This window comes from Bos javanicus, chromosome 20, assembly GCF_032452875.1.
Source record: "Bos javanicus breed banteng chromosome 20, ARS-OSU_banteng_1.0, whole genome shotgun sequence".
In the NCBI taxonomy this organism is placed as follows: Eukaryota; Metazoa; Chordata; class Mammalia; order Artiodactyla; family Bovidae; genus Bos; species Bos javanicus.
The window spans coordinates 13,516,266-13,534,903 of NC_083887.1; the positions used below are offsets into that span (position 1 = coordinate 13,516,266).

General features: G+C 38.3%; 1 protein-coding gene across 8 annotated transcripts in view; it reads right to left on the reverse strand.

Moving 5' to 3' along the window:
* Window positions 1–18,638, reverse strand: part of ERBIN (erbb2 interacting protein) — a 127,952-nt gene that overhangs the window by 78,789 nt on the left and 30,525 nt on the right. For all 8 annotated transcript variants that reach the window (XM_061393400.1, XM_061393399.1, XM_061393398.1 and 5 more), the window contains exon 2: window positions 4,512–4,559. The gene's annotated coding sequence lies outside the window, so the exon portion shown is untranslated. The remainder of the gene's footprint in view (window positions 1–4,511; window positions 4,560–18,638) is intronic.

Genomic DNA, 18,638 nt, shown 5'->3' on the forward strand with positions numbered 1-18,638 from the left:
AGGTCCGTCTAGTCAAAGCTATGGTTTTTCCAGTAGTCACGTATGGATGTGAGAGTTGGACCATAAAGAAAGCTGAGCACTGAAGAATTGATGCTTTTGAACTGTGGTGTTGGAGAAGACTCTTGAGAGTCCCTTGGACTGCAAGGTCATCCAATCAGTCAATCCTAAAGGGAATCAACCCTGAATATTCATTGGCAGGACTGATGCTGAAGATGAAACTCCAATACTTTGGCCACCTTGGAAGAACTGACTCATTGGAAAAGATGCTGTTGCTGGGAAAGATTGAAGGCAGGAGGAGAAAGGATGACAGAGGATGATGGTTGGATGGCATCACTGACTTGATGGACATGAGTTTAAGCAAGCTCCGGGAGTTGGCGATGGACAGGGAAGCCTGGAGTGCTGCTGTCCATGGGATCGCCAAGAGTCGGACAGGACGGAGCTACTGAACTGAACTGAAAAGAACTAGGCTTTATAAGTCTGCTCATCAACAAGAAAAACCCTAATATAACAAAGAAATTTATTTAACTTCTGATTAAGAGCTGCTTCTTAATTAAGAACTTGACTATATGCAATTCTGAGTAGAAAAGTGGGAGTGCAAAGATATTTTCAGGTCTCCCTAACCAGCCATTTAACTTTCCTGTAACTCTCCCACATCAGAATTCCTATCTATGCGAAGTATATTTTGTTTCAATTAATGCTGTTCTTTTAATTTTTCTAAAGTGTACAGATTTTATATTTGCTTAAGGTTACACACTAGAGAAGAAACTTGCTTCAATAAAGTGCTGCTGCTGCTGCTAAGTCGCTTAAGTCATGTCCGACTCTGTGCAACTCCATAGACGGCAGCCCACCAGTGCAGACTTCATTTCAATCTAACTGGGGGAAAGATTCAATTCTGAATTAGTGAAAATTTTCAAGGCTAGTTTTATTAAGAACACATACATACATACAGAGGTTAATTCCAACTAGGAGGTTAACATTAATTTACTAAAAGAAAAAGCCCATCTCAATAAAATAAGAATGACTTCTAATTAATGTTATCAATTCTTTGCAAAATAATAATATATTCTTGCCCTAGGCAGAAGACTCCATTAAAGTATTAGATTACTTCTACCCAGAGCCAAGACTAGGTTAAAGCCAGTGAGGCAAATGCCTCAGACACAGTAAAACCCTTCAGTAATCAAACTATTTTAATGCAACATTTTTGTAAAAAATCAAACTCTTGGAAAAATAATTCATTAATCCACAGTTAATTTAAAAGTAAAGACAGAATCAGTATGACTAATTTTTCTCTTTTGCCTCAGGCTCCAACATGAATCTGCAAGGCATTGATTCTAACTCTTCAAATTATATCATATTCTTAAAGTGTTTGACAGTAAGGGTTAAGTATTTCCCTAGCAAGTAAAGAAAAAAAAATCTGACTATTCTTACTTAATCACCATGTGCACCAGGCACTGTGCTAAATTCTTCATATAAACTATATGCTTATTCTCATTTCATCCTCATGTATCTTAAGGCATGTACTATTGTCATCCCCATTTTCCATAAAGAAACTGATTCTGTACTCATACTGCACTATACTATTTCTCAATATATTAGGATATACTCATCTCAGAAATCAAACATCAATTGGTCTTTACTACATACTTCTCCTTTAGGGTTTATAGAGACAAACAACTGATGGGAGTTCAGGACAAAATACGGTACTCAGGGAATACTTAGTATCTTAACCTAAAGGAATTTGAGAAAATAGCAGAAGCAGGAAGGTCACTCTGATCTCTGTGCCTTTCCCCCCGAAACAGGTCATAAACATGTTTCTGTTAAAGGGGTCCTCTTTATACTAGAAGGTATCTCTAAAGACGAAGGGAGAGAAATTCTAATGAACAGGGCCTGCTAAATCTCCCCGTTTACTACATTTACTCTTTGACCTATTGTATTTCTACACAACAGTCCACTTCATCAAACATCACATAAAAATACTTGTTTAACTGTTTCTTTGGGTCTTCCTTTCCTTACAAAGGCTCCCTGTGTCCTTTAAAACTTACATTAAACAAATGAATACATTTTTCTCCTGTTAATCTGTCTTTGTCAGTTAAATTTTCAGACCCAGCCAGGAACCCTAACAGGGGGAAGGGAAAATTTTTCCTTCCTTACACTAATAATGTCAAACATCAAATGTTTCTATCTAAAATTTCTGTGTCACGGGGATGTAATGTACAGCATGGTGACTACAGCTAATAATACTGTACTGCATATCTGCAAGTTGCTAAGACAGTAGATTGAAAGCTCTCATCACACACACACACAAATTGCTTCTATGTATGGTGATGGATGGTTGCTAGACATATTATAAGGATCATTTTCCAACATATGCTAAGTCGCTTCAGTTGTGGCCGACTCTGTGCGACCCCATAGACGGCAGCCCACCAGGCTCCCCCGTCCCTGGGATTCTCCAGGCAAGAACACTGGAGTGGGTTGCCATTTCCTTCTCTAGTGCATGAAAGTGAAAAGTGAAAGTGAAGTCGCTCAATAGCGTCAGACCCTCAGCGACCCCATGGACTGCAGCCTATCAGGCTCCTCCATCCATGGGATTTTCCATGCAAGAGTAGTGGAGTGGGGTGCCATTGCCTTCTTCGTCCAACATATACAAATACTAATCATTATGTCATATACTTGAAACTAATGTAATGTTATATATAAACTATACCTCAATAAAAAAAAAAGTTACTTTGTCAATAAAGTTTACTGAATATGCTTCAGTTCAGTTCAGTTCAGTCACTCAGTCCTGTCCAACTCTTTGTGACCCCATGAATCACACCACGCCAGGCCTCCCTGTTCATCACAAACTCCCGGAGTTCACTCAGACTCATGTCCATCGAGTCGGTGATGCCATCCAGCCATCTCATCCTCTGTCGTCCCCTTCTCCTCCTGCCCCCAATCCCTCCCAGCTCAGAGTCTTTTCCAATGAGTCAACTCTTCGCATCAGGTGGCCAAAGTACTGGAGTTTCAGCTTTAGCATCATTCCTTCCAAAGAACATCAAGGGCTGATCTTGCAGTCCAAGGGACTCTCAAGAGTCTTCTCCCACACCACAGTTTTATGAAGGTGCATTTTACTCAGAAAAAGCAGTTTTATTGACCTAATAAGAATTTAATCACTAAAGGGGAATCTAGCTTATACTTGTATGTTTAATGAGATAATGAAAAAAAGATTCTAAAAATGAATATACACTTTCTTTTTCAACTGATAATGACTTAGGGGGGACATTTAAGAAAAGTGGGGAAAAAACTATCTGCTTTGTCCAATATGGTAGACAGAGTGGCATTTTAACCTGAAAATTCAAGTTAAATCAAATGAAATTTTAAATCTAGTTTCTTAGTCACACTGACTATATTGTAAATGCTCAATACTCACAGGTGGCTAATGGATACCATACTGAGTAAAAAAAGATAAGGAACATTTCTATTACTGTAGAGACAGCACTAATATAATACTTCAAACTATTACTCTGGTTCATATTATAACTACTATATGCTTATACTTATATATGATAGTATTCAATAATTTGCAAAATATGTCCTAAAAAAATCCATTTTCCAGAAATCATAATGGATTTGAAAGCGTAACTCCCAGCTGAGAATAATGGAACATGACACACTGTTACCAAATACAATGATTTAAGAGTGGGGGATTTCCCTGGTGGTCCAGCGCTTAAGACTCCACACTCCTTATAAAGACAGCATGGCTTCAATCCCTGGTCTGGAAATTAAGATCTCCTGTGCTACACAGAGTGGTCAGAAAAAAAGAAGAGTATATTTATTTTAGTATATTATTTAGTATATTAAATCGTATGTGCAGGGCACTTGAGGTAGAAGGCAATTTACAGGGCAGAATAATTGCTAATGGAAGTAAAATGACCTCTAAGACGTTTCTGTAGTCCTAATAATACTGCAGAACTTCTCAGAAAAGAATGTGAATTCAGAAAAAAAAAAACTAGATACCTAGCTTTAGGAAACCGCAAAGAGTTTATATTTCAAATGAAAACTTTGAGAATTAAAAAACAAAACAAAACAGAACTTCCTGTGGACAGAGGCAGTGAAAAGGACAATTGAGACCTCAGAATAAATTCAGTGGTCCTTGAACAAATACAAAAATGGATCCTAATTTAGCAGACTAAAACTGCTAATTGATAAGAAAGGAGGGGGACCTTAATTATTGACGTCAGAGGAGGAAAGCACCACATGAGAGAGAAATGAGTAACCAAATTCAAAGAGATCCTCCCTTATACAATACTGCAAGGAAGTAAAGCACAGGGAGAAAGACTGACTTGATCTGAACAGGAAGTGATCCACATGGGGACTGTTCATTAAACTTTTAGTGCTGTGATTTAAGAGCCACTTTATAAATCAGGCTTAAAACGGCAGATACAAAAACAGTGGAGGAAGAGGCACCAACCAAATAAAAGGCATAGTAATAATGCAAACACTTTCTAACAAAAGAAATTAAAACTACTTACCACTGGGTTGAATTTATCTCCCTGATGTTTCTTAATTGAGCCAACATTCTATGAAAATGAAAAAAAGAAACAAAATTAACAATAAAAATAATCTTGGCTCAGCTGTGCTGTTAAGAGACCCCAGCCTGCTTTGTCTTTCTATTTTATCAGCCTTATTGGTAGGCTTTTAATCCTCATGCTTGTTGATTCATAGTCATCATGTTCACGCCCGTCCCTAGATAAGGAAACAGATGTTTTTTGGAAGTTATCTGTTTAGAGATATTTAAAGTAATGAAATTAGGGACTTCCTTGGTGGTGCAATGTAAAGAATCTGCCTTTCAATGCAGGGGACAGAGATTCAATCCCTGGTCAGGGAACTAAGATCCCACATGCCACTGAGCAACTAAGCCCACATGCTCTGGGACCCACAGATCCTGAGTGCTGCAACTAAGACCTGACACAGCCAAATAACTAAATAAATATTAAAAAATTAACAAAGTTATAAATTACATGAAAGAATCAAGGGCATCAACGTGGATAGAAGAGTACAGGTTCAAAAAGAAAGGAATGAAGGAAGAAAACAAATTCAATGGTTGAACCCTGAGATACTATAAAAATAGAGGTCATAAAGAAGAGAAGAGAACAAGCAAAGGACACTGAAACGAGGCAGTGAGTCAAGAGAAAGCACCCCTCATTCACCCAAAGTATATTCTAAAAGCTAAATGGAAAAAATTATTTCAAGGAGGAAGTTATCAACTATGTTAGTAAGAACTTTAATTGCCACTGTTTAATAAGGTAAAGGTCACTGATTATCTTACTGAGGAGTAATAGAGACAAAATGCTGTTTGTAGGGGATTCAAGAAATAGGAGAAGGATAACATCATAGCAAATATAGACAACCCAGGTAGTTCAGTTATTAAGGACACTGAAAAATACAGGAGGAGTGAGAATAGATGGCAAGTCAAGACTCACAATAGTGGATGTGTAGGGAATAATCTAGTAAAAGAAAGATACATTTTTATAAACAGATTTGGAAAACCATTCATAGACCATCCCAACAAAGTTTCCAGCCAGTTAAAAGAAAAAAGTTGCTCATGGACCCAAAAAAAACCTTGGGTGCCATGGTACACCTTAGGGTTATTTTTCAAAACTACAGATTACTGTAGCTTCTCCCTTAGAGATTCAGATTTAGAAGATTAGCTATAATTGAAGATTCTTTATCATAAAGAAAATGCTGATGTGATTTTTTTCCCCCTAACAGTTTCAACAATAATCCACAGTCGTATATCTATATTCAAATTACCATCTTTTCCCCTTCCCATTCTTTTTTTGATAAACTCTCATTTGGGAAATATTTGTAACTGAAAAGTGAAATCACTGTAAAAGTTTTAAAAAATATAGTATGTATACTTCCCTATGGATCTGAAGAGATCACAAGTTATACTTGGCTAGATTTAAGAGAAATCTTATGTTGGAATGATCTTTTTAAATAAGAGTTCAGAAGTTAAAATGCACAACAAAGGCTCCTCAGGCATGCCCATAGCTATCAGATGGTGTTTAGTTGTTCTGAAAGATTTTAGTTTAATTATGGCTATCATATTTACTAATCTGTATTTGATACAAACTGTGCTTACTTCTGAGGAACTTTATGAACATTATTAACCCATTACCTATAAGTACATGCTAGTAAACAATGAAAATAGTTATATGTAAAAGAACAAGAATAAAAAGGTAAGAAACTTATGTAATGAAAAAAACAAATACTGTAAAGGAGCACTTGATCCTGAAGGATAAAAATAATTATATGTATAAAATGTGCTATGCCTTACAGCACATACAGCAAGAGGTGAGGAAAGAAGGCTGATGAAATAGCTACATGTCTCTTAAGGTCAGCATTGCTGTCTGACCCCTGCTCAGTTCAGTTCAGTTCAGTCACTCAGGCGTGTCCGACTCTTTGCGACCCCATGAATCGCAGCATGCCAGGCCTCCCTGTCCATCACCAACTCCTGGAGTTTACACACACTCATGTCCATCGAGTCAGTGATGCCATCCAGCCATCTCATCCTCTGTCATCCCCTTCTCCTCCTGCCCTCAATCCCTCCCAGCATCAGGGTCTTTTCCAATGAGTCAACTCTTCTCATCAGGTGGCAGAGTATTGGAGTTTCAGCTTCAGCATCAGTCCTTCCAATGAACACACAGGACTGATCTCCTTTAGAATGGACTGGTTGGATCTCTTTGAAGTCCAGGGGACTCTCAAGAGTCTTCTCCAACACCACAGTTCAAAAGCATCAATTCTTCGGCGCTCAGCCTTCTTCACAGTCCAACTCTCACATCCATACATGACCACAGGAAAAACCATAGCCTTGACTAGACGGACTTTTGTTGGCAAAGTAATGTCTCTGCTTTTGAATTATGCTATCTAAGTTGGTCATAACTTGCCTTCCAAGGAGTAAGCGTCTTTTAATTTCATGGCTGCAAACATCATCTGAAGTGATTTTGGAGCCCCCAAAAATAAAGTCTGACACTGTTTTCACTGTTTCCCATCTATTTTCCATGAAGTGATGGGACCAGATGCCATGACCTTAGTTTTCTGAATGCTGATAGAAAGTTTCGTCAATGCCAGCAACGTTAACCAAACAAACTTTTATATCAAACAATGGTTAGCATATATATGTTAAAAAAACTTAAGGTCGAATAAAGCAATTGACATACATATTGAAGTTATAAGGAGTTCCCACAGCTGCAGAAATTTCCACTTTTATATTTTTACATAATTTACATAATAAAATAGACCTTTAAAGTATAGTTTGGCAATGCATACATCCATATAACCAACAGCAATCAAGATATAAAATCTTTCCTCATCCAAGAAAAATTCCTATGTGCCACTTTCCAGTCAATACCCTCACCAAGACAACCTGTCCTAGATAAGAGTGCTATGACATTTGTGTACAAGTATTAATGAGAATGTAGGCTTCAGTTCTTGCAGGTAAATAAAGGGGAGTGAAATTGCTAGATCACAGTTCATAAAGAAAGCTAAGTGTCAAAGAATTGATGCTTTTGAACTGTGGTGTTGGAAAAGACTCTTGAGAATCCCTTGGACTGCAACCGGTCAATCCTAAAGGAAATCAACCCTTAATATTCATTGGAAGGACTGACACTAAAGCTGAAGTTCCAATACTTTGGCCACCTGATGTGAAGAACTGACTCTGGAAAAGACCCTGATGCTGGGAAAGATTGAAGGCAGGAGGAGTAGGGGATGGCAGAGGATCAGATGGTTGGATGGCATCACCGACTTGATGGACATGACTTTGAGCAAGCTCCAGGAGTTGGTGATGGACAGGGAAGCCTGGCATGCTACGGTCCATGGGGTCACAAAGAGTGGGATACAACTGAGTGACTGAACTGAACTGAGTCTATAGGCACGTTTAATTTTATTCTTAAAAAATAAACAAATCATTTTAGAAAGTAGTTTTACCACTTACCACTCCCAGAGTTCCAATTAAATTTTCGCCAACACTTGATATTCTCAGTCTTTCTTAATCTATGTAGTAGGTAAAGATCAGTATCTCACTGTATTTTTGTTTTGCATTTCTCTAATTACAAAATGGCATAGCAGAGCCTTATCTGTATTTGGACCTTGGTTAGATGATAAAGATACTGGACTCAAGTCTGACATGACACTCTAGTGAGAAGAGTGATAAGATTTTGTATATGGGAAGAATGCATATTATTGTGCAAGCAGATACACTATATAAGAAAATAATTCTCCATGAGCATCTCACATTTCTGCATAGCCTGGGTTCTCTGAACAATGTCATTTACAGCCAATTTAAGATGTTTATATAAGGATACATTCCAGATAATAACATTTAGCAACACTGAGGCAGTTCAATGTCTTCTCTCCAGAGATCGTTGTTCACTGTTTAGTCGCTAAATCATGGCCAACACTTTGTGACCCTGTGGACTGCAGCACACCAGCACACCTTCCCTGTCCTTCACCGTCTCCTGGAGTTTGCCCAAATTCATGTCCATTGAGTTGGTGATGCTATCTAATCATCTCATCCCCTGCCGCCAGAGAAGATTTGTTTAAATTCCAGAGTAAAGGTAAGGTTTCTCTTTCTCACTCTCCTGAGGACAGGACAAGTCATGAGTGGTCCTATGTGTGGTCAGGTTTCCCAATTCAGGGTTCCCTTCTTCAGTGCACACTACTACCTGTGCAGGTCCCATCTGACCTTCACTGTGAAGCCCTATGAAGATTCAGGCTCAAGTAACCAAAACAAGTACTGCCCTGGTGGCTGCTTGCTTTCCAGGGAGTAATAAACCCTTTGTCTCTGGTTTGTGTTTTCTGGCAAGTTAACACAGTACCTTGTAAATAGGGTAAAATCCCAGACCTCTGACCTGAGATTTAACCACTATGAATCAAGAAACAGGGCCACAATGCCTTTCACCACCAAGATTAAGAGATCCAGAGTCTATTCCCCACTGCTTGAAATTGGGCTGACTGGAGGAGGAGATGGCAACCCACTCCAGTATTTCTGCCTAGGAAATCCCATGGACAGAGGAGCCTTGGCAGGCTACAGCCCCATGGGGTCACAAGAGAGTCAGAAGTGACTTGGTGACTAAACAACAATGACTTGCTTATGCCAACTCAGTGTGGCAGAAGTTAAGCAAAGAACAGTGCCTCTGCCTCAAGAAGATTTACTACTACTGCTTTACCTTCCTTGAATGCAGCCCTGAGGACATGATGCCATAAAGAAGCCAGGGATAAAAGACCACATGCTGATTCACAAGTTCAAGAGTTATATAAATTGCTCTAAACATTAAGTTTACCAATTATACTGATTTTTTTCCAATGAGAAAATTTTACAATTTGTTCATTTACATGGGACATTTTCCATTTCGCTCATTTCCATTTTCTCTATATTTTCTGCCTTTTTATTTGTTTTGAATTTGTCTTTTTCTCTTAGGCTAAAACTTATTAAGTAATGATTCTAATATTTTCTTCTTCTTCAAGATTTAAAGCTATGAATTCTGAAGTTCACTTCATAAATGTTGATATGTTGTCTTTCCATTTGTTTAAAATGTTCATTTTCCATTTGATTTATTCTTTTAACCATGAGTTATTCAGAATCACCTTAATTTTAAAACATTCAGACTGGGAATTCTCTAAGAGTTCAGTGGTTAGGACTCTGAGCTTCCACTGCCAAGTGCCTAGGGTTCAATCCCTGGCCAGGAAACTAAGATCCCGCAAGCTTCATGGTATGGCTAAAAAAAAACAAAAAACACCACCATTCAGGGATCTCCTAATTCCATTACTTCATGGCAAATAGATGGGGAAACAATGGAAAAAATGAGAGACAATTTTGGGGGGCTTCAAAATCACCACAGATGGTGACTGCAGCCATGAAATTAAGAGACTCTTCTTGCTCCTTGGAAAAAAAGCTATGACCGACCTAGACAGAATATTAAAAAGCAGAGCTATTGCTTTGCCAACAAAGGTCTGTCAAGTTAAAGCTATGGTTTTTCCAGTAGTCATGTATGGATATGAGAGCTGGACTATAAAGAGAAAGCTGAGTGCCAAAGAATTGATGCTTTTGAACTATGCCACTGGAGAAGACTCTTGAGAGTCACTTGGACAGCAAGGAGATCAAACCAGTCAATCCTAAAGGAAGTCAGTCCTGAATATTCTTTGGACGGACTGATGGTGAAGCTGAAAACACCAATACTTTGGCCACTTGATGCAAAGAACTGACTCTTTGGAAAAGACCCTGAAAGAAAGACTGAAGCCGTGAGGAGAAGGGGACAACAGAGGATGAGATGGTTGGACAGCATCACCGACTTCATTGACATGAGTTTGAGTAAGCTCCAGGAGTTGGTGATGGACATGGAGGCCTGGCATGCTGCAGTCCATGGGGTCACAAAGAGTTGGACAGAACTGAGCAACTGAACTGAATTCTCATTTGTTATTGATTTCTAACTTAATTTCACTGTAGACAAAGAAAATATTATAATTTCAAGTCTTCCACAGTATGTTGAAGTTTTGACATCCTCACATGAGATCTACCTTGGTGTTTCATGTATATTTAAATGTCACATTCTGCATCTCTTGGGCTTAGTATTTAAAAAATGTCATGTGAAACTGATTGACAGTGGTGTTCAAATCTTCCATACCCTTCCTAATTTATGGTATTCTTTTTCTACTAATTACTGAAAAGTACTGAAATCTCTAAGTATAAATGTCCATTTCTCCTTTTATTTCTATCAAATTTTATTTCATGTATTCTGAATATTTTGTAAATATACATTTAGGGTTCTTATATCTTCTTGATAAATGGATCCTTTTATCATTATAAAATGTCCTTTTACTCTACTAATAATCCTTAAAGTATATTTTGCTATAACAACTTTCTTTTGATAAGTGTTAGTATACCTTTTTCCACTATTGCTTTTAACCAAATTTGTTTTCAAATTGCCCATTTGTACAAAGCATATAGTTGATTCTTGCTATTTTATCCAACCTGACCATTTCTATGTTTCAATGCTTGGCTTAGACCATTTGTATTTAATATAATTACTTGTATAATTTAAGTTTATTGCATTACTATTTATTTTTAACTTGTTCTTTGTTCCTGTTTTCCTGCCTCCAAATATAGTTATTTCCCTATATAATCTCATTGTGCGGACTTTTAAGTCATACACACACAACACATGTATTTTGGCTGCTCTAGGAATGTACAGCACATATTCTTAATTCATCATAGTCCACCTTCAAATAATATTATACTATTCTAATTACATATATAATTTTATATATAACAAATGCAAAAAAGTATAATGTGTTTGTTTATACTTTCATGTTTCATGCTATGGTCATAAACTTTACTTCCATATGTTATAAATCCCAGGGCTTCCCAGGTGGTGCGGGGGTAAAGAATGTGCCTGCCAACACAGGAGGTGTAGAGTAGGAAATGGCAACCGACTCCAGTATTGCTGCCTGGAAAATTTCATGTCAGATAAGTCTGTCAGGTCACTTGGACAGCAAGGAGATCAAACCAGTCAATCCTAAACGAAGTCAGTCCTGAATATTCTTTGGAAGGACTGATGGTGACGCAGTGCATGGGGTCTCAAAGAGTTGGAAACACCTGAGTGTGCACGCATGCACACTCACACACACACACATTAACTGTCACTTATATAAATTTAAAGACCAGAAAACAGACATCTGTATTTATTCACACACTCACCATTTCTTACGGTCTATTTCTTATAACAGATTTGCTATCAAGGCCATTTGAGCAATGTTTTTAAAGATATTGCATTTTTTAGTTCTAGAATATGCATTTGGCATTTTTCCAAAGTTTCCATCACTCTCCTGAAATACTCAATCCCTCACATGCTATCCTGCTTTAAAATAACTGTCTCCTAACTCACTGACTCCTAACTCTGGGTCATCTAAGAAGTCTGTTCACTGTTTTCTCTTAATTATATAATCATATTTTCCTGTTTTATGTTTCATATTTTTTCATAGTATTCTAAATCCTTTTTATAAAATGAGGGTTGAGAAATGAGCGTAAAACTGTTAAGTTTTCTTTATTTCTCAGAGAATTATGCTCTTCTCTCAGTTAGGATGTATGCATGCATGCTCAATCAGTCGCTCAGTCATGTCAGACTCTTTATAACCCCATGGACTGCAGCCCGCCACGCTCCTCTGCCCATGGAATTTTCCAGGCAAGAATGCTAGAGTGCCTTGCCATTTCCTACCCTTGTGTCTCCTGTATTGGCAGGCAGATTCTTTACCATTGAGCTACATGGGAAACCCCTAGTTAGAATGAGTCACGGATAATTCAGATTTCTAGCAGATTCAATTTGAGCTGAAACTGGCTGCAGCTTTCAGTTCTGCAGCTTTCAGACTGCAGCTTCAGTTGCTCAGTCATGTCTGATTCTTTGCAACCCATGGACTGCAGCACACCAGGCTTCCCAGTCCAACAACAACTCCCAGAGCTCACTCACTCAAAATCAACTCACTCAAAATCATGTCCATTGAGTTGGTGATGCCATCCAACCATCTCATCCTCTATCGTCCCCTTCTCCTCCTGCCTTCAATCAGAGTGAATTTTTCTGTGATCAATTCAATCCCCAACTTCTCATCCTCAACCAGTCATATCTTTTTGATCTTGTCAAAATCTGAGATAGGAAGAAATTGGGCTACAGTTCTGCATATTTTGGGTTTGGTTTACCTTTAGATTCAACGCCAGCAGTGTCCCATAATTCAAGAACCATTAGAATTTGCAGAACTATACATTTCTTTAGGTTTTTCAACCCCTCCTGTACTCCTCTTTAAGCAAAATTCAAGGTAGATAAAATTATCAGGCTCAATGATTTAATTTTGCTTTGGGGCTTTGTCAGATACCCACCCTTTCCCCAAAAGCCCACAGTGTCTCTTGAAGATTGGATGATTTATCTTCAGCCCTTCAGTCTTTCCATTTACTGCTTCATTCTATACTGAAACCAGGCTGGGAAGCTGCCACACTCTTGACTCACCTATGAGAAGTTCATGTATCTCTGGAAATCAGTTCACCAAGGCTTCCTTGATTCCACTGATTTTTTGCTACCTCTAATTTTTTTTAATGCGATTTTTGTTTTTCTTATTCTCACCAGGGGACCAGAAAGTTTTTGTGCGCTCCCATATGCTAACTCGCATGCACTTTCATGGGGTCGCAAAGACTCAGACCAAGAGACTAAACAACAACACGCTAACTAGAAGCAGGAAAGGAGATGCCCAGCGTAGATACATAGTTCTGTTTATAGATAAGACACTCCCATGGAAGAGATTCAGTCTGTTTCACCCTTCTGTGAAACAAATTTGGTAAAGGTAGAAGAAAAATCTTCAAAATTCTCCTCTATCTCAGTTTAGAAGGAATTACAATTTACAAAACAGAAAGAGGGCCTAATTATTCTTACAAAAAGATCTTCATTCCACAATTAGAAATAAGACTACAAATGCAAACATCCCAGACAGAATTGATTTATTTAACTCTGAAAACCTAACATCAGATCATTCTAAAATCAGAGGGAGGAAGTAGAGGGAGGTTTTAGTATGGCTCAGAACCAAACTTAGAGAAGGTGAAAACTGTGCCAAAAATAGGAATACTGAAGGTCTGTGAGGAGATTTCAACTTTTTGTAACACACAGTTGGTTCTTTCAACAACAGGTCAATAAAAGCTGTGCACAGAGACACTGTAGAAATATGCACCACAAACATATTCACAATGATGTTGCACTTAATGTAATAAATTAAATCTTGGCATTATTTCAAACCTAGAAATACTTTCTCATATAGCCTTGACCAGATTCTAAACTATTCCCAAACACAATCCTGTGGCAGGACTAACTTCCTTGTACGTATTCCCTTATTTCTCTTTACTTCCTGGTATTCATCTCTATGCCAGAGTAAATCCCAATCTTCTTAGATTCTGCTAATGACTTATAACAATTTCCTTTGCAGACTCTTGACACATGGTTTGTAAGCCTTGACGGGTACAGAACAAGATGGTCAAATAAACCAAAGAGAATGTTAATTCTCTAACATATCCTAAGAATCAACTGATTTTGACCACACACAGCAATATGAGACACTGAGTAGGTGTATTTTCCCTCTCATCTTAAAAAGGATCTCTTCTGAAGGTATCTCTCCAGTTATCAACCCATTTCTCTGCTCTCCTTTACAACAAAATTCCAAACAAGTTGTCTATACACACTCTAACCAACTATTTCATCAATTTTTCTCAAACTCACTGGAATCACACTTTTGTCCCCCATCACTTCAATGGAAACTGTTCTTCCTAGGTCATTAATGGCCTCAGTTCAGTTCAGTTGCTCAGTCATGTCCAACTCTTTGCAACCCCATGAACTGCGGCACACCAGGCCTCCCTGTCCATCACCAATTCCCAGAGTCCATCCAAACCCATGTCCATTGAGTTGGTGATGCCATCCAACCATCTCATCCTCTGTCATTCCCTTCTCCTCCTGCCCTAAATCTTTCCCAGCATCAGGGTCTTTTCCAATGAGTCAGCTCTTCGCATGAGATGGCCAAAGTTTTGGGAGTTTCAGCTTCAGCATCAGTCTTTCCAATGAATACCCAGGACTGATCTCCTTTAGGATGGACTGGTTGGATCTCCTTGCAGTCCAAGGGACTCTCAAGAGTCTTCTCCAACACCACAGTTCAAAAGCATCAATTCTTTGGCACTCAGCTTTCTTTAGAGTCTAATTCTCACATCCATACATGGCCACTGAAAAAACCATAGCCTTGACTAGATGGACCTTTGTTGGCAAAGTAATGGCTCTACTTTTGAATATGCTATCTAGGTTGGTCATAACACTCCTTCTAAGGAGTAAGCGTCTTTTAATTTCATGGCTGCAGTCACCATCTGCAGTGATTTTGGAGCCCCCCAAAATAAAGTCTGACACTGTTTCCACTGTTTCCCCATCTATTTTCCATGAAGCGATCAGACCAGATGCCATGATCTTTGTTTTCTGAATGTTGAGCTTTAAGCCAATTTTTGCACTCTCCTCTTTCACTTTCATCAAGAGGCTCTTTAGTTCTTCTTCACTTTCTGCCAGAAGGGTGGTGTCATCTGCATATCTGAAGTTACTGATATTTCTCCCGGCAATCTTGATTCCAGCTTGTGCTTCCTCCAGCCCAGCATTTCTCATGATGTACTCTGCATATAAGTTAAATAAGCAGGGTAACAATGTACAGCCTTGACGTACTCTTTTTCCTATTTGGAACCAGTCTGTTGTTCCATATCCAGTTCTAACTGTTGCTTCCTGACCTGCATACAGGTTTCTCAAGAGGCAGGTAAGGTGGTCTGGTATTCCCATCTGTTTCTGAATTTTCCACAGTTTATTGTGATCCACACAGTCAAAAAAGCAGAAATGGATGTTTTTCTGTAGATGTGTTTATTGTTTTTTTAGTCTGTGCAATAAACATTAATGGCTTACCTATTGCCAAATCCAACAGACAACTCTAAGCTCCTCTCTCCCTTGACTTAGTAGTAGCATTACTTCCCACTACTTCAGGTATTTTCTTCACTTAGCTTCCAAGACATGACATCCTCCTGATTTTGTTCCTACACCACTGGCCACATCACAGTATCCTTTGATAATTACTCCACTTTATATCAACGTCAACACATTAGAGTGATGAAGAATGCAGATATTCACCCTCTTCTCTATCTATACTCACGCTCTTGTTGATGATCCAGTTTCAAATGTTGAAATATTACCAAGTCTTTCAATACTAAGCACTCTAATGATACCTGTCTTAGTTTGGGTTCTATCAAAAACAAAGGTTAAGATAAGGATTTGAATGCAGATAGTCCATCTAAGAAACGACCTAAACAGCAGTTAGAGTATGTGATGGGGAGGAAAAGCCAATATAAGAAACGGTATATTACTGAAGTCATCCCTAACCTAGGGATAACTGGGGTTCATTCTCTTTAAATTCTCTGAGAAGTACATGGGGGTCTCAAAATTGTCTGTCCATAAGATGAGAGGCAAGCTGTTATACATCTGCTCCTGTTTCCTACTGGTTAAGCACTGCTTCTATGGGCGTTAACTTTCCCAAACTACTAGCTCTTGCTTGCTTTCTGGTCCAGCTGGCCTCCCACAGCACAGAAATTACTGTTGTTCACATTCACTAAAAATACAAACAACAAAACTTAACAATGAGCAAAGGATTTGAAGAAACATGTCTCCAAAGATATGTTAATGGCCAATATGCACGTAGAAAGATGATCCACACCCTTAGTTATTAGGGAAACAGAAATTAAAACCGCAAAGAGGTTAAAATTTTACACCAACTAGGGATAGCTTAATAAAAAAGCCAGGTATCAGGACCGATGTGGAGAAATTAAAACCCTCATACATCACTGATGTAAATGTAAATTACTGCAGTCACTTCTGAAAAACAATTTGGCAATTCTTCCAAAAAGTTAAACATAGTTACCATATAACCCAGCAATTCTATTCCTGGGTATTTAATCAAGAGGACTGAAAACATCTGCTTTCAGAAAACCTTGTAACTAATGTTCATAACAGCATTATCCATGAAAGAAAGAAAGAAGTCGCTCAGTTGTGTCCGACTCTTTGCGACCCCATGGACTGCAGCCTACCAGGCTCCTCTGTCCATGGGATTTTTATCCATAGTGGACAAAAAAGGGGAAATAATCTAATACACATAAGCAATGAATGGATAAGCAAAATGTTTTATATTCATACAATGAAATATGTATTATTCAGCTATTATATAAAGAGATGAACTACTGATACATGATACAACATGGATGAACCTTGGAAACATTATGCCAGGGTAAAGAAGCCAGATACAAAGGCCATATATTTTATAAAACCATTTTTATGAACTGTTCAAACAGGCAAATTAATAGAAACAGAAAGCAGATTTGTGGTTCCAGGGTCTAGGGGCAAAGGAAAACAGGAGTGACTGCTAACATGTATGGGGCTTGGGGCAGTGATGAGATTTTTTGGAACCACATGATGATGGCTGTAGGACCTTGCAAATGTACTAAAAATTACTGGAGTGTACACTTTATAAACAGGTGAACTTTATCATTTATTATTTGGGCTTTCCCAGTGGCTCAGACGGTAAAGAATCTGCCTGCAGTGTGGGAGACCTAGGTTTGATCCCTGGGTCTGAAACGGATCTTTCTTTCCACAGAAATTTATTTTCCTACCTTCCTTCTCCCTTTAAAAACTTAAGTTACTTCTGTGCAACCCCCTAATCGAATCCCAATTTATAACTTTACTGAGTCAAAGCTTTGCTCAGTACTTTTACCTTACTACTGACTCCTCTTTTCCACCTAATACTTCACTATGCTAATTACTTCTCTGGTTCTTTAAGTGGTGTTTTAAATAAGGTGAATCGCTCAGTCGCTCAGTCGTGTCTGACTCTTTGCGACCCCATGGACTGTAGTCTACTTCGCTCCTCCGTCCATGGGATTTTCCAGGCAAGAGTACTCGAGTGGGTTACCATTTCCTTCGCCAGAAGATTTTCCTGACCCAGGGATCGAACCCAAGTCTCCCGCACTGTAGGCAGACACTTTACTGTCTGAGCCACCAGGGAAGTCCATTTTAAATAAAGCTGTCTATAAATAAAATGCTTTTGTGCAATGTGTACACTGCCCTAGAAACAGAGTCAAATCTGTTGAAAAGCGTGACCTGATTTGTGAATCCTGGCACACAAGTGCCACAGTGCTTGAAAGTCCACCATTAGTTATTTATTATATTTTTGGACTTTCTCCAAACAATCTCTATTAGAATGCAACCTACTTAGTGAAGACAAGGCCCTAACTTCTTAAGGTAATTTCTTTATATTCTTTCTTAAGTTCAAGAGAAAAGAAGCTTTAGAGAAGGAACCATGAGCAAAGAGCAGAAAAAGATAGAAATCAGCAAATATACACACCTATAAACACACGAGGCCAGAATGAAATCATTATTTTTCTGTAAAGCTAATGTGTTTAACTTAGCCTGATTATTATTATAACCACCACAAACCTTTCAAAGAAAATCAGATCAGTCTTAACACCTTGTAACAGAGGATTTTAAGTTTAATTATTAATATGGTGGCACTAGTGGTAAAGAATCTGCCTGCCAATGCAGGAGACCTAAGGTCTTACTTACTTTTGAAAGTACTGTGCTACCTATACCTAAATCCTCTTGGACTTATCTAATATATAATGTGTGAAATTAGCCTTAGGTTTTCAAACATTACTTTTGAAAATACTGTTTTGTTTTGTCTTTTAAATATTTGTTTATTTGGCTGTACCAGGTCTTAGCTGCAGCATGTGGCATCTTTTTCGACCAGGGATGGAACCTGGGACCCCCTGCACTGGGAGTGCAGAGTCTCAGCCACTGGACAACCAGGCAAGTTCTGAAAATACTGTTTTAAGTAACAAACTTCTTTAAAATTTTCTGTAGAAAAGAAAGTGGGAAAATATTGTTAGAACAGCTAAGGACTACCAGGTGCTTTGTACCAAGTTCATTCACATACTGAACTCTGACATCCCTCCAAATTAGGTATTATATACACATTTAAATATAAACAAAGGTTACAGGACAAATAAGAGG